Source organism: Myotis daubentonii, chromosome 2 (genome assembly GCF_963259705.1).
Source record: "Myotis daubentonii chromosome 2, mMyoDau2.1, whole genome shotgun sequence".
In the NCBI taxonomy this organism is placed as follows: Eukaryota; Metazoa; Chordata; class Mammalia; order Chiroptera; family Vespertilionidae; genus Myotis; species Myotis daubentonii.
The window spans coordinates 103,515,648-103,528,384 of NC_081841.1; the positions used below are offsets into that span (position 1 = coordinate 103,515,648).

General features: G+C 42.4%; 1 pseudogene; it reads right to left on the reverse strand.

The window, feature by feature from the left end:
* Positions 1-6,352: 6,352 nt before the first annotated feature.
* On the reverse strand, positions 6,353-7,350 carry LOC132226267 (cyclin-Y-like protein 1; annotated as a pseudogene).
* Positions 7,351-12,737: the final 5,387 nt, after the last annotated feature.

The following is a 12,737-nucleotide window of genomic DNA, read 5'->3' on the forward strand; positions in this document are numbered from 1 at the left end:
AACACTGTCATAACATATTGTTCAAAATAAGTTTTGCTAGTATTCCAATAAAAAGAGTGGGAGAATTGAGCCATCACCTGACACATGAATAGGCATACTGAACTCAAACGAACCCCTGCTGTACTGGGCAATGCCATAGTCAAGTGGCAAAGCCAAAAGGGAATATAGTAGCTATTCACTGACACAGACAACAGTGTGGTGATTGCAGGGGCAGGGAGTGGTGGGTGGAAGTGTAAGAGGATATAAATGGCGGTGGAAAAATTTAAGCAAAAAAAGAATATAGTTGCTACTAGATTTTGTTTGTATCAAGAAGAAAGTGACTTTTTTGGGTTCTGATAAAATCAACAAAGTAAGATGTGATGAAAAGACCTAAATTACACCAATTACTGCTTATTAGGTAATTGTCAATACTGTGTTCATAAGAGTGTAATGATACAACTCCAAGTACAAATTGTTGAAAGGAAATGTAATCTGCTCACATGACCTTGGTCAATAATATGCCAAACAGATCTGAATAGGTTCTATTTAGTTGAGAAATTCATAACCTGACTTCAACCCTTGTGTTTCTTGATCTCTGTTGCCTTGAACATTGTTGAACAAATTCCTCCTTCTTGAATGTTCTCTCCCTTTGGGTTGTCATACCATTCTTCCTATTGCCCCGAGAGCTCCTACTTCGTTTCCTTGGAAGGCTTGATTCCCAAATGGTCCTGCTCCCCAGGTTCCATCTCAGTCCCTTCTTCTTCCCAATCACATCGCACTTGTGACTCAACTACCACAAAGAGTCCAATCATTCCCAAATCTCAACCTCAACTCTTTTCTGAACTTGACATCCAGAGCTTCCACCTGACTATTTTTAAAAACCACTGCATACTTTTAAATATCCAAAATAGATATCTTTCTTGTAAATCTGATTCTTTCCAGAAATCCCTGTTATAGTCAATGTTATCATCCTTCAGTCAGCAAAGGCAGAGATTTGGGAATCATACCTGGCTTTTTGGTCACCACGCTGTAACTTTTATAAATATAAATATTTTCATAAATATAACTGATATTACTTATACCCCTTTTAGATGTGTGGCTGTAAGGCAGGTAGGCCCCTGAATCTGGAGCAGTTGGTCTGAACAGCCCTTTTTCATTTGGCTAAGTCAGGGGGCTCTGTCTTGCCATCAGCAAACTGGGGATGGAATGTGAAGGCTGCTGGAGAGGAGGTGGGCAAGTATGCAAAGGCACCAAGGATTTCCCTGGTAAGTCAGAAATCCGGACTCCTTCCCTTTGGGTTTTCAAGTTATTATAACTCTTCTGATGTGCTGGGATGGTCCTAGCTAAGCTGAGTGGTCAGAAATGGGCAATGAATGATGGCCCTCAAGAAGGAATTCACCAGGATGGTGGTGATGGTGATGGAGTGAAATGCTGAGCCAGTAAGCCAGGCCCAAGACCAGGGCCAATCTTGTCTTAGGGGAAGGCCAGTTGGGAACAGAGCCATGATGTTGCACTTTGACCTGACCCACCACCTTTGAGGTTTAATAAGATGAATAGTTGATTAACTGTGAATGGAAATATCTGTTACTAGAGTTGTAACTGGGAACCCAGCCTCCTGTATTGTGGAGTGACCAGTACTAACCAGAGTTCACCAACCTCCCACTAATCTGTGCCGCTGTCTATAGTGGTTAGGTCTTCAACCCCTTGACCCGAGAGCTGAACTTCCTCTTTTCTGTACCACCCTCACCAGAGCAGAGACTGGACACTTAGGCAGTCAAATCAGACTTCTTCTCTCTTCTGCACAACAGAAGTAAACAGGCCTGCCATTGGATGAAGTAGGGGTCCACTTTTCAAGGAAAGGAGAGCTCAGAGGATGACAATGGCCTTCTCACAATAAGAATGAAAGCTCATATTTTATTTACTTGTTTCACAACTTAAGTATGGCTTTATTTCCTACCACAGCAAGTGAAGCAGGATATATGTGAAGCTCCTAGAGCAGGCTCTGGTACTTGGTGGGGACTCAATAATGCTGGGATTTGGATCTCAATCCTGCTCGATCAGACACACACTACAGTGTTGGAGACATTATAGAGCCTGGCCACTGCTTCAAACTGGCGTTTCCTTTTGTGACCCTAAAGAGCAGCTCTCACATTGCTCTCTTAAAAGGAGATAGTCCTATTTCTAATGGGTTGGGTGTGTGAATAGGGAGGGGTTTAAAATCAGCAGAGTAAGTTACATTCATGTGCACGTGACTCCATTATGTGGGCCGCGTTGAGAGGGTCAGCCCTCCTTCCATCTTCAGCTTCTTACCCCAGGCCACCATTGTCTTTCGTCTGTGCAGCTGCAGCAGCTCTTTACCTGGGTGGCAAAGCATGATTGTCTGTACACAGACTTAGGATCACATCAGTCTCTTTCCTAAAACACTTCAATGATTTTCCCACTAAATTCTGAATAAAATGAAACCTTCTTGCCAGGGCCTGTAAGGCCCCAGTGATCTGGCCATTGCCTGTCTCTGTGCCCCTGAACTCCCTCCCACTATCAGGGTCACCACACTTCTTTCAGTGTTAAATGTCACCTCAGAGAAGCGTCTCCTGGGCATCCTACCCAAACTAGGAAAGTGGGTTCTTTTCTGCTACTCTCCGGCTCAATAGCTTCTTGCTTGATCTCTGTTAGCACTTCACATTCTGTATGATTTTATTTATTTGTATGTTGACTTTTTGGTCATCTATTCCCTGGGCTAGAATTGTGAGCCCCCCTGCGCACAGGAGCATGGCTGACCCATTTGAGACTATGACCACATCTACAGCTGTAGTTGGAACAGTTAATCTTTGTCAAAAGAATAAAAAGTTTTTGTTCAGTGACCTTGAATTATGGAATTGTACACTAAATCTGTCCTTGGGAACCACAGAGAATACTATCTGACATATTTTTCTAAGAGACTGAGTTTATGGTTACATGCTTTGTCATGCTGAATCACTTAAAAGAAATATGTACCAGAATACTAAGTAAGTGATGGTTATAATTAATATTCAATTATGATAGATAATTATGACAGAAATAAAAAGTTATTTTTATTAAAATAGAGTTTATTAGCGTTTCTTTTAATATAAACATGAAAAAGAAAATACACGTAAGTTGTAGCATTCTTTTCAGAATAAAACTTCAATCAATACTTGAATCTCCAAACTCTGAACTTTATAAACAATGGTTTTTATGGTGGTAGGCTATAATATTTTATGTACCATTATTTATTGTTTATGCTTCTGTCCTTTAAAAATGGTGGAACCTGCAGCATTTAATACAGTGTGAAGCCTTGCTATATTGCAAGAAAGTATTCCTTGGCCCTGAAATGCTTTGTTTATAGACAAAATTTCTAGGAATACTGCCGGGGTCCAACCCCAGCAGGTCCAGGGGTTCCCAAAGGTGTGGACGGAGTCGGCAAAGAAGGAAGGACACGGAGACAGTGTTCAGTTGATCAGCAGCCTAGACAGAGTCTTCTTTCTTTGGACTCAGTATGGCACATCTTCTCAATCTAAGTTCTGTACTATCCACCTTCTTACCCTACTTATCCTCTATAGGGGGGTCTGTAGCACCCTGGTGGAGTCCTATCCGTCCCGAGTGTGGGGGTTCTCAATGGGGGGGGGGGCTTACCTAGGGGAATCCTGTTCCAGGGATTCCCAAAGGTGTGGACGGAGTTGGCGAAGACTATCCACCTTCTTCCTATGGTGGAGTCCGATCCGTCCCGAGTGCGAGGCGCTTACTTAGGGGTCCCTGTTCGGGCGCCATATGCCGGGGTCCAACCCCAGCAGGTCCAGGGGTTCCCAAAGGTGTGGACGGAGTCGGCAAAGAAGGAAGGACACGGAGACAGTGTTCAGTTGATCAGCAGCCTAGCCAGGATCTCTAGCCAGGATCTCCAGCCAAGTTCTGGTCTGGATCTCCAGAGAGGTTCTGCTCAGGTTCTCCAGTCAGGTTCAGTCACCAGGTTCTAGTCAGGCTCTCCTGCCAATCTCCGCAGTCAGGTTCAGTCCAGGATCCCCTGCCATGCTCTCCTGCTAGGCTCTGTCTCTAGGCTCCGAGGCCAGTCCCTGTCCAGGATCCTCCGGCATGCTCTCGCCAGCGAAGTTCTTCTGTCTCTAGAGAACGTTCTGTGTAGGTTCTGTGCCTAGGCTCTGTCTCTCTTGGTCCTGTCTTCCAAGCCCTGTGTCCTTAGTTCTGTGTTCTGAGTTCTGTGTGTTTCTGTCTTGTTACAACTGTATTTATACCAGTTGATTCAATCCTATCAATCTCTATTACAAAGGTTAGGGCGTTTCTTATTTCCATTCCAGGGAGAAAAGATTATGTAGTTTAAGCATGATTGTTCATAGTTAAAGGGATTAATTACCCGCCTGGCACTTAGTTGAGGGGTTTTATTCCCTCCCTAACTTCAGGGGAAAATCCCTACCTGGGGATTCAACCTTTCTCGGAGAGGTGACCTTGGTTAAAACACAGCGCCTAGAAGGTGAGCAAACATATTAAGAACCGTATGCCATATATGCCAGGTCCCTTGAAACAGCAAGGATGGACCGGCTCCCGGCAGAATACATTTGAGAAGCTAGGAGAAATATTTCACATAGTTGAGAACATTAATTTAAAAAAAATATTTGAATGCCGAAACCAGTTTGGCTCGGTGGATAGAGCGTCGGCCTGCGGACTGAGGGGTCCCAGGTTTGATTCAGGTCAAGGGCATGTACCTGGGTTGTGGGCACATCCCCAGTGGGGGATGTGCAGGAGGCGGCTGATCGATGTTTCTCTCTCATCGATGTTTCTGACTCTCTATCTCTCTCCCTTCCTCTCTGTAAAAAATCAATAAAAATATATTTTAAAAAAATAAAAATTAAAAAAAAATTTAAAAAATATTTGAAATTTAGGTGACATTTTACCAATTTTCTAAAAGATTGATTACTTAACTTCCTGCCCTTTATAGCCTGAGGTAAGGGTTTGTTCCTAACATGTATGTTTCCTCTTAAGTAGCAAGACTTAAATGGGACACTTACAACCAGGTAAACATGTGGGATAGAAAAGCAGGTTCACTTACCTACTTTCATATTACTATTAGAGTCCAATGCCTTTCCACTTATTACATGTGAATTAACACTGCTTCTTATAATCTTCCTTTATCAAATCTAGAAGAAAGAAAGTTTGGTGATCAAGGCAGGTATACAGCACAGCCCTGAAAAAACAAACATACAAACAGAAAACCCACAAAACTATTTTTAAAAGAGGAGATTATTTCTATAAAGATACGAGGTATCCCCCTAAAGTCTTAGTGCAACTTAAGCTCTGGTACTAGTAAAATGCTACAAATTCATAAAACATCATTTGAAAGTCCAAATTTCTCTTAAACTTATCCAGTCCGGCAAATTTCAAATATTAAGCTTTTACTTTTAATTTCTTGCCTCAGCCCCCACTTTAAGTTAAACTTTTTTGTTTGTTTGTTTCAGCCAATATCTGCTATCTTTAAAGGGCTGAAACAAACAAAAAACAATATAAGAAGCTCACTATCCAAAATCTACAAAACGAAATAAGTTCAAGAGAAGTTTAGTTAAACTTTCAAATGATGCTCGGCAAGTCCACAGCACCTACACTTCTGAGCAGGGCCTTAGGGGGCCCAAGTGCATCAAAGCTTGAAATTGCACCAAGATTCTCAGTTCACCTTCTATCCATTACCTGCTTGTTATCACTGGACTACCATGTTGGTTGGAATTATAAAAAAATATCTTTTGATGCATTTATTTAACAAAGAAAATCATCAGAAAATGAGAAACACCATTATAGTTCTTAAGATATGCAGCATGGACCCCACAGAAGTAGAAAATCAATGATTGATACTTTCTCTTATTATCCCAAATATGCTAATATGCTAATAAGTAGTGCTTGCAAAGAAGTTGAATGACAAGTGTTATTCACAGCTGTTTGGTTTAAACTGATTGCCAATGGTGACTAGCAACTCAATGATGTAGAAGGGAGGAAGAACCCTTCAATACCTCACATGCTACAGTCTGTTCCTAAGTGGCTTTACAAGTTGTTAGGAGTCCCATGTTTTAATGGTAACATTGCATTGGTTTTAAAGGAATATGCAGCAATGTTGGAAAAGGGGGGGGGGGTTCAGAAAAATAGGAAAGACATGAAAGTTATATAGTGTCTTTAAAGTCTAAAAGTTTTAACTTCAATTAAAAAAACCTCACATGGCTGACAGCTATCAGCCTGCATCATAAGTAGGTATCTGTGTGTGGGTTGGGAGCTTTTGCCTTTAAAATGTAACTCTGTTTACATTTAAAAGGACAAGGAGTAAGGAGTGTGTTTCATGGACAAGGTTCCATTCTTTCCTATGAGCATAGTCCTTGCTGTCCATGAGTCTGTTGAATTCAATGTCTGACTTTTAGATGAAAATGCTAATTTTTCTGGTTTTTGAGCAGGAGTGATGCTATTTCTTCAGTTCTCATAGGTGAGGGGCTCAGGATGCTACAAAGCCTCATTTGTCCCTCAGGAGAGGATGGTATTAGAGCGCTGAATACCAGTGGAATTGTCAGCACTGAAAGACCTTCTTACAGCAGCTCTACGCGGTCTTTGTATTTGTCTTCACACAATCTAGAAATGGCCTCTAAGTTCTGTGCTCTTTCTTTGCTAAGAGGAGCAAATAGAAAATTCAGGTTGTCATCTGCTAAGGAGCAAAAGTCAAAGTACACTGGCAGGAACTTTAATATTAAACTGAAGTAGCTCCAAAAAATGCCTTTCCATCTTATTCCTGAGGATCTGGCAGTAGTCCGCATTCCATACAGCCTGATTGTCCCAAACCTTGGAGGCAAAAGAATGGCTCCCAAAGCTATTCTTTTCCAGTTAGAGGGACAAATGTAGATCTGAGCATAAGTTAAAAGCCTTTCTAACTAAATCAAAGTTACTATTGCACAGTCAGCTGTTAGCTGTGGGCACTAAAAGAATACAAATAGATCAGTAAATAGATTGGTGTTCAGGATCATGCTGAATATATTCCTCTGGAAGCTTTACTCCTGTGAGTGGATGTTATTGCCATCAAAACTATCCAAGGATCTATTTGCATTTCTGTTCTTTATGTGGTAATACATTGCTAAGGTCACACAATATATTGGGGTTCTAAGGTTAGGTTGGCTGGCTGTGGCTGTGATCTAGAGATATTGTTGATCATGAGCTATACTTTCTAGTAAGTGACCCTGGAGATACATCGTTTAAATGATTGCCCTTCCTCTCTTCTCACTCGTCCGTTTGAGCTTTGATCAGGAAAATTTGTGCTGGCCTTGAGTGGTCAGAAGGGTCTGATTCCAAAATTAAGTCTTAGGGCATCTCCCAGTCACTGATGTGCTGCAGGTGGTGGTCCTCACGGGCTCTGAAATCCAGCTAGGGGAGCGGGGGTGCCAGGGCCGTGAGCACTGGCAGTACCACCACCACGTCCCTGCCTCCTAGACCTCAGACTCCGAGCTGAGAAATGAAAAGTTTTATTCATAAAGTCAGTCTAAAATGTGTAACTCTCCAACTAATTGTAATTCTATCTGAAGTTTTATTCTGTACCAGAAAAAAAGAGGGAAAATGTCCAGTCTCACTAGTAATCAAATAAATTCACATTAGAGTAACTATTAGAGTATCACTTTCCACATTCAAAATTACCCAAGATTTTGTTTTTAAGATAAAATCCATCTGGGCACCCTGAGGTGAAATGAACAAAGTCATACACTGCTTGCAAAAGTCAAGTGGTAAAAAATTTATTCAGAGTAATACTTTAACATGCATAAAGTCATTAATGATTTTGGCACATATTGTCTACCCAGCAAGTCACACTGATGAAATAATAATGCATTGATATAGAAATTGAGCTATTTGGACTTACATAAGGTTGTTTATAATTTGAATATATGTCACTGAATATGTAACACTATGTAACTATCTATCTAATAATAGGATAATATGCAAATTGGTCAGGACGCCATCATGCAAACCGATCAGCAGGCTGCATCCCCGCCCCATGTGCCGGCCTGGAGACATGAGGCTCATGTCCCCACCCCCGGCAATGGGCCCGGGACGTAAGGCTCATGTCCCAACTCCCCTGTGCTGACCCCGGGGTCCACAGGCATTTGGAGAGGCCCCTCTGCCGCAGGCCCAGCTGGGGGTCCACAGGCCTCCCGCAGCTCTAGCCTACCTCTTTGGGGCATTCCATCGAGGAGCCCTGGATGGGTGGGCGGGGCCTACCTCTTTGGGGCCATGGATCACGGGGCTCCCACACTGTGACAGGGCACATGGGCAAGGCTGGGGAACTCCACTCCCCCGCCCCGAGTGCACGAATTTTGTGCACTGGGCCACTAGTATAATTATATGTATAAAACAACAAAGTGTGAATACACACATGGTGTCTAGAAAGGCCATTGTACTATATTTCACAGAATATTTAATTACATGAAAAAGTTTTTATGCTATGATATTGAAAGGAGTTTTAGGGACAAAATAGGCAGGTTTAGGGAGTCTTAGGAATAAAGAGGGTCCATGGGGGAAGAATGCATAGGTGAGGGCTTGAAGCCACCAGAAGGCATACATTCACAAAGAATAGAAAAGTGACACAAAATAAGGGAAGAGAAAGACATACATTCACAGAGAATAAAGAAATCACAGAGTATGAGGGGAAAAAACATATTTTCACAGAGAATAAAAAAATGTCAACAGATGCTGACAAATGAGAAACAAATGTTCACAGGAGATAGAGAAATGTTGTAAGATAAGAGGAAGAGAAAGAAGGGGACATTGCATGAGTTTTAGAATTTGGAATTGATATTCTTCAAAAAAGAATGACCAATTAGAAAAACACAGGGTCATAAATTAAGAAAGGGTTCAATTAGAAGGAAGCATGAAGAGACAAAGAACTACAGCCTTTATAAACCTTATAAAAAATAAATTTAGGCCCTGGCTGGTTTGGCTCAGTGGATAGAGCGTTGGCCTGCGGACTGAGGGGTCCCAGGTTTGATTCCGGTCAAGGGCATGTACCTGGGTTGAGGGCGCATCCCCAATGGGGAGTGTTCAGGAGGCAGCTGAATCAATGTTTCTCTCTCATTGATGTTTCTAACTCTCTATCCCTCTCCCTTCCTCTCTTTAAAAAATCAATAAAATATATTTAAAATAAATAAATAAATAAATAAATAAATAAATAAATAAATAAATGTAGTAGGTCACCCCCTTGAGAACCCCTCTCTATGTGAGAGTCTGTATTTGCTTCCAATAATTTTTCACCCTTTTACTAACAAGTCCTTTTAGTCTACGAATTTTGTCCTTTAAACTTTATAAGGCAAGAACCTGCAAGGGGGAGATCTGCTCCCACACCCCACATTTCAATATTAAGTGAGAAAAAGGGAATAAAAAATATATAATATATCCCAACTTTGTTAAAAAAAATAAGTATACATATTAATGTATAGAAAATAGCCCACAAAGTAATATATCACATATTAATAGCAATTAGCTCTGAGTGGTGGGTTTACTAATAATTTTTATTTGTGTATTAAATACCATAGTATCATTTTCAGTACTCTCCACATTTTCAAAAATTAACATGTATTTATTTATAGCCAGAAAAACAGTACATTTAGAAAGAAATGAGAGAGGGAAATGATAGAACAATTATATGCAAAATCATTCATATTTATTACAAAGATTGTTGGTTATTTCCCCAGCTTTAAAGTTGAGTCAGTAACCACATGGAAAATCCTCATTTTTGAATGTTCACAGGTGGCCCAAGATAACAGGATGGAAGCCAACTGCTAACAGGCAATCAAGAGCCTTTATCTAGAAAATTTACTCAAGAATGGAGAACTAGCTGTTCTGAAATGAAAGAAGGAATCTGGGTGAATTTTCATGCTGCTGGGACCAATCTATTTAAAACCAGTCTCACAAAATAGTGGAGACTCATAGACCACAAAAATCCTCCAGCCCAATCCCCTAACTTTACCCACAAGGAAACTGAAACCAAAATGAATCACTGTTTTTCTTCACAGAGCGTATTTGCCACCTTGTATTCCTGTGGTCACAGAGACAAGGAGCCTCCTTGGAATCCAGGCCCTGCTGCCATCCAGCTTCATTCATTCATTTCCCGAAGGAGGAGTGTAAGAAGGCAGTTAAGAAGTTTAAGGAGTTTTTGGAGGAGAAGCTCTGATCTATGCACACGCCCCAGGAAGGCACAATGCACCCTCTTATCTTTTCGCTCTACATCCTGCCACCATTACTCAGTTTTTACTACTGTGTCCTCCAGGCCACTGTACTCCCCCAGGTTACAAAAGCAGCGCAGTCATGCCACCTGGGATCTGACACGGATGGGGAGCCGCGCCCTTGCGTACCTTGTGTTGTCAGCAATCACACCAGTCCTGACCAGCTGGACTGTGGTTTACTTTATGTTTATTCCCGTGTCTCTGGTAATATGCACAAAACCTGCAGGTAATCTGAACATAATCTACAAGTATCTCTTTATTAATGAGATTAAACTTTTTACCCTTCTTCAAATATCTGTTACCCCATTGTATTCCCTAGTGTTCTACCTGTCACCTAGCCAGACGTGGTTTCATCCATGACCCCTCCCTCCAGTGTATTCCTCCCACAAGTGTTTGTTCAGATCTGTTCCTTGTGATTCATTAATTCAATAGAATGTACAGAGGGACTTCCAGTTTCAGCTCTGATGACTAAGCTTGGAAGTCATCACTCCCATCCTCAGAGCAAAAAAAGCTGACTGAGCTGAAAATCAGTGCCTTTCTTATCTTGTACCCATCAGAGATCAAGGTCACAGGGCATAGCTATACCCTGTGATCTGGAGACAGGCAAATCCAAGGTCTCCTGACCTGCACTGAAGGAACTAGAGCCACATGCTGGCAGGGACACTGAGATGGCACTTTTGATAAATTGCTGGAGGCCAAGTGCAGACCAGCCTGAGCATGAGAAAGTCCTGGGGTCTGTGCCTCAGGGGGCCTCTCCACTTGTTTTGTTTTGTCTGCAGGAACCTCACTAGGTTCTCATGATGAAGAGCCAAGAATGACTCTCTTTTGGCTCTGGCGGAGGAGGGAAATGTTTACTATTTTGAAATATGCCTACAGTGTTCTCATAACAAAGGCCTACTGTCTGAGGAAAAAGACTGTTCCACTGGCTCCAGCCTGTCTAGCATTCCTGTCTCACCTGAGGGAGAAAAAATAAGCTAACAAATGCTTGTGAAGATCACAGCTCAGAGACACAGGCCCACTAAATGACTGATATTTAATTACAAGATTATATAAGAACTAGTGGTCTGGTGCACGAAATTCGTGCACATTAAAAAGGGGATTAATTAGAGGAAATATTTTAATATTGCCATTTGCCCTTTCTCTATAATAGAAGTGTCAGAGATGAAAGAAAATTAGTAAAATGTATGTAAAAATCTTCCTCCTATCAGAGTCTGGGGTGCACCACAGGACCCAGAGTCAAGTCCCCGCCCACCCACATGCACCTCGAAATCATGCAAGACCCAGACCCAGCAGGCCCCACCCCCATTGGGCTAGATTCAGACCTGGCCGGTCCCACCCTTGTTAAGCCCCACTGGGCTGGGGGTGCAGTCTGAGATCCCCTGTCAAGTCCCACTGGGTTGAGGGAGCAGCCTGAGGTCCCCCGGCCTGGCGCTGGGGTGGGGGGCGCAGCCTGAGGTCCCCTGTCAAGCCCTGCCGGGGCAGGGGGTGCGGCCTGAGGTCCCCTGTCAAGCCCCATGGTGGGGGGGCTTAGGGAAGGCCCAGCCTAAGGTCCCTGCTGATTGCTCGTTAAGGCTCATTACAGGAACTCAGCCTTGGCTGTGGGCGCTGCCATCTTTCTGGGGGAGTGATGGTCAATTTGCATATTCCCTCTTTACTATATAGGATGCTTCCCATCCTCCACACCTGACCACCACCTACAGAGCTCCAGGGAAATAACAGTAGGTCATACCAGGAAAAGCTGTGAGGCACAGGCTCTATGCATGTTGAAGCCTCTGGTATCTGCAGCTACAACAAAGATAACATAAAGGCTTACACTAGTGGCCTATTGACCTTAGCTCCTAGTACCTGATACATCATGTCTGGCTTTCAATAAAACATTACAAAGCATGCTAAGAGGCAGGCACAAACACAATGTGAAGAGTGTCAGGACCACATGCGGATATGGTGGAGACTTTGGAGTTATTGGGCAGGCAATTTAAAACAGCTATGGTTAACATTTAAGAGCTCTTTTGGAAAAAGCAGACAATTTGCAGGAATAGATGGGTAATATAATTGGTGAGATGGAAATGCTAAGAAAGTATCAGAAGGAAATGTTAGACATCAGAAACGCTGCAACAGAAATGAAGAACGTCTGTAATGGGCTCCAAGGTAGATTGGACAAGGCCAAGAAGAGAACCAGTGCACTTGAAGACAGATAAACATGTATCGAGTGTTTCTGTGTGCCAGATACTATGTTGGGCGCTAGTGAATAAGACAGGCTGGCCTATGTCCTCCAAGAGCTGCCTCAATCAATCCATTCAGCTCAAGTCTGCCTCTGTCCTGTCCCCCGCATCATTGCTGTCCATTACCATCCCAGTCCTGGCCTTGGTCTTTTTGAAATCTCCCACTTACTCTAAAATGTTCACATTGGGTCTTCTTACCTTTCCATCCTGCCCCATGACAATGGATTCTTTGTGTTGCTATCAAAATATAAATAAATCAATAAACCTCAAATATAAAACT